The 4374-nt window shown below is 43.8% G+C and overlaps 1 protein-coding gene across 6 annotated transcripts in view; it reads left to right on the top strand.

The window, feature by feature from the left end:
* Window positions 1-4374, top strand: part of GPBP1 (GC-rich promoter binding protein 1) — a 91728-nt gene that overhangs the window by 52345 nt on the left and 35009 nt on the right. The window contains exon 2 of one of the 6 annotated variants that reach the window (XM_011999865.1): window positions 2951-2959. The exons of the other annotated variants lie outside the window; for them this stretch is intronic. The gene's annotated coding sequence lies outside the window, so the exon portion shown is untranslated. The remainder of the gene's footprint in view (window positions 1-2950; window positions 2960-4374) is intronic. 6 annotated transcript variants of the gene reach the window in all.

Here is a 4374-nt window from a genome sequence, read left to right as displayed (position 1 = left end):
AAAAAAAAAAAAAAACCCAGCAGATTCTACAAAGTAAGAATTAAGATTGCTAGACACAGGACTAACCAATTTCATGGCTGTGGAGGAGAGCAAACATACCCCAACACTTGAGGAACATGTTACCCAAGGAGGTGCAGAAAGGTGAACAATTAATGCCCTCTCTGTACGCTGAACCAGCATCACTGCCTGAGTCAAACAGTAGCTGGAGGAGTTGACACTGACACACTGCTAGATTTGCCACCTCTGTCCACATACTTTGAACTTGGAAAAATTCATGTGGACGTGGGCAGTCAACTATCCTGCTATTCCTGATGCCATCAATGGCAGCTCCTGAATCTGCATTTGAACACTCAGATCCATACAACCTTGTTTCATTATGATCGATAACAATTCATATGCTTATCCAGATACCTGAATAGTTACGACATGTGTAGCAACTGAGGCTCCAGTTACTTTGAGACATCGTTCATGTTTCTGAACTAAGCTATTAACAGTAATCCAAATCAAGTTTAACAGCAGATCTTGGAGTGACCTGTGTCCCTTGGGGTGGCTAGTTTTTATGTGAGAGAGAATGAGATACAGGAGGTCTCTATTGACAATGAGGGGTAACTTTTGGCCCATTTGTTGTCCCTGTAATTGTTAGAGTGACACCAACAATCAGGTCAGTTTAAATTCCTGTTAATGAACTGTAATGGATAATCATGGCCATAGACCATATCCTGGCAAAATTATTTATTGGTGGTCCCCAACATTCACCAGCGTTCCTTCTTCCAGGGTTTATTCAGTTGGCTGGGTCCTGACTTCACTTGAGATGTTGATAATAGACTTCATGAAATGCTGTATAAGACCAGTTAAATTAATTTGCTTCTAGTCTCTGTCAGGAAGATTAATATGAGTTACTGACAGTGGAATAATGATGGGAAAATTCAAATTCAGCCAAGAATGTATAGGGCTGATGTGTAGATCATTGAGAGAGGCAATTCATCCTGGGCTCTGAGCATTTTTGCTTTTTTTTTTTTTTTTTTTTTGAGATTGAGTCTTGCTCTGTCAGGCCAGAGTGCAGTGGCGCGATCTCAGGTCACTGCAGCCTCTGCCTCCCGGGTTCAGGCAATTCTCATGCTTCAGCCTCCCAAATCACTGGGATTACAGGTGTGCACCACCACGCCTGGCTAATATATATATATATATTTTTTTTGAGACAGAGTTTTGCTCTGTCGCCCACACTAGAGTGCGGTGGCGCAATCTCCGCTCACTGCAAGTTCCGCCTCCTGGGTTCACGCCATTGTCCTGCCTCAACCTCCCAAGTAGCTGGGACTACAGGCGCCCACCACTGCACCCGGCTAATTTTTTGTATTTTTAGTAGAGACAGGGTTTTACCGTGTCAGCCAGGATGGTCTCGATCTCCTGACCTCGTGATCCTCCCGCCTTGGCCTCCCAAAATCCCAAAGTGCTGGGATTACAGGCGTGAGCCACCGCGCCCGGCCTGTATTCTTCTGAAATTATTCTTTAACTTTTGGAGATGGAGTCTCGTTCTGTTGCCCAGACTGGAGTGCAGTGGTGCGATCTTGGCTCACCACAACCTCCACCTCCCAGGTTTAAGCAGTTCTCCTACCTCAGCCTCCCGAGTAGCTGGGATTACAGGCACCCGCCACCACACCCTGCTAATTTTTGTACTTTTAGTGAATTTAGTGTATTTAGTGAGCTATTTCACCATTTTGGCCAGGCTGGTCTCGAACTCCTGACCTCAGGTGATCTGCCCACCTCACCCTCCCAAAGTACTGGGATTACAGGCGTGAACCACCACGCCTGGACTAATTTTTGTATTTTTTTGTAGAGTCGGAGTTTCACTGTATTGACCAGGCTGGTTTCGAGCTCCTGACCTCAAGTGATCCACCTGCCTCAACCTCCCAAAGTGCTGGGATTATGGCCATGAGCCACTGCACCCAGCCCCCTGCACCTTCTTGCTTGTGTGCAAGATCTTGACTACACTTTGCATGGGCCATTTCTTGATTGGTTGTAGTAAGCAACATTGAGGGACAAAGACCAAGCTCTTTATAAATGTGGTTGATTTGCCAAACTCAGTGCAAGGGCAGCATCCACCTAGGCCCCCTCCATGTCAAGCCCCAGAGGTCTTAGGGAGCTGTACAGAACCAGTGCTAACATCATGCTTATGCTGCTTGCTGTGCCATGAGTAGTAAAGTCTTTTTGTCTCATTTCTTTTGCCAGCATACATAAAACAGTATCCAGGCTAGCTCATAACTTGCAGAGATGATAAAATCCCAGACTCTTGAAAGACTCTGACATATAGCCAGCACAGTAAAATATGAGTAAGAAATACAGGTAACAGGACTAAAGGGCAAGATAGAAAATTGGTATTATTTATGAACAGTAACTGTCCATATAAAATCCCAACAGATATGCTACAAAGTAAGAATTAAGGTTACTAGAAATAAAGTTGCTAGATAAAAGACTAAAACAAGATAGAATTGTAAGTGCAAGAAAGACTTAAGAAGGCTTTAAAAAATATAATTTAAAATAGTAACAAGCACTTGGCCTGTTTATTTCTTTGTATGTTTAAATACTTCATTAAAACCACCAATATAGTCTTTTTAAGAATATCAAAGCTGGTTTGGTGCAGTGGCTCACGCCTGTAATCCCAGCACTTTGAGAACCCAAGGCGGGCAGATGACAAGGTTGGGAGTTCGAGACCAGCCTGGCCAATATGGTGAAAACCTGTTTCTACTGAAAATACAAAAATTAGCCAGGTGTGGTGGCGGGTGCCTGTAGTCCCAGCTACTCGGGAGGCTGAGGCAGGAGAATCACTTGAACCTTAGAGACAGAGGTTGCAGTGAGCTGAGATTGCACCATTGCACTCCAGCCTGGGTGACAGAGCGAGACTCTGTCTCAAAAAAAAAACCAAACCAACTATATCTATATCTGTATCTCAAAGCTGGGCACAGTGGTGAACAGTCTCAGCTACTCAGGAGGCTGAGGCAGGAGCTTCATTTGAGGCCAGGAGTTCGAGTCGGGCCTGGGCAACATAGATCTTGTCTCTAAGGGGGAAAAAGATCCCCCCATTCTTTATTTTACCCAGATTTCAGTGGGGGAAATTTTTTTTTAAGGAAATTAAAAAAAAAAATCAAGCTGTGGAAAAATATTTGCAGTATAAATGGCATCTGCTCAGTTCTGGGGCATAATACAAAAAAAGTTAAAAATACTGTAAGGTGCTGGAATAAATCTATTGAAATATATGCAAGACTAAAAAAAACTATAAAGACTTTAAAGATGACAAATGTAAGTACAGATATACATGTGCATTTCTCTCCCTACTGAGATAAATAAGTAAGCATATATGTATGTGTATGTTTTCTAACCCAGTAATAAATAATTGTCTGGGCCAGGTGCAGTGGCTCATGCCTATAATCTCAGCACTTTGGGAGGCCAAGGCAGGTGGATCACTTGAAGTCCGTAATTGAAGACCAGCCTAGCCAATATGGCCAAACCCTGTTTCTACTAAAATTATAAAAATTAACCGGGCATGGTGGGGGGTGCCTGTAATCCCAGCTGCTCATGAGGCTGAGGCAGGATAATCACTGGAACCCAGGAGGTGAAGGTTGCAGTGAGCCAGAATCGTGCCACTGCACTCCAGCCTGAGCAACAGAACGAGACTCCATCTCAAAAGAAAAAAGAAAAAAAAAAAAGAGTTGTCTGTCTTCTCAACCCTTACTGTCATTGTATTTTGGCCAATGGGCAAGAAGTGTCAACTTCATTCTAATCTTCCATTTTGATTACAAGAGAACCTGGCTGTGTGTTCATGTGATTTGTGGCTCTTCATGTTTTTGAGAACTGGCTTTTTGCTCATTTTTCCCCCATTGGGTTGTCCTTATTTATATTGATTTACAGAGCTCTATTTCTTTTTCTTTTTTTCTGTTTTTTTTTTTTGAGACGCAGTCTCACTCTGTCTCGTCCAGGCTGGAGTACAGTTGTGTGATCTCAGCTCACTGCAACTGCAACCTCTGCCTCCCGAGTTCAAACAATTATCCTGACTCAGTCTCCCAAGTAGCTGGGACTACAGGCGTGTGCCACCACACACGGCTAATTTTGTATTTTTTGTAGAGATGGGGTTTCACTATATTGGCCAGGCTGGTCTCGAACTCCTGACCTCAGGTGATCTGCTCACCTCGGTACCCCAAAGTGCTGGGATTACAGGTGTGAACCACCATGCCTGGCCTTTTTCACCAAACATTTTTTGATAATTTTCATGCATTTTCTTTTTAGATTACTGAGACCACCTGTTAAAATTCCCCTCTCCCCTCTCCCCTCTCCCCTCTCCTCTCCTCCCCTCTCCTCTCCCTCTTTCAGAAAAGCGGAGAC

The sequence above is a fragment of the Mandrillus leucophaeus genome, unplaced genomic scaffold (genome assembly GCF_000951045.1).
Source record: "Mandrillus leucophaeus isolate KB7577 unplaced genomic scaffold, Mleu.le_1.0 Scaffold605, whole genome shotgun sequence".
In the NCBI taxonomy this organism is placed as follows: domain Eukaryota; kingdom Metazoa; phylum Chordata; class Mammalia; order Primates; family Cercopithecidae; genus Mandrillus; species Mandrillus leucophaeus.
Note: the sequence above shows the minus strand (reverse complement) of the source record. Positions and strands in the feature narration are given on the sequence as shown.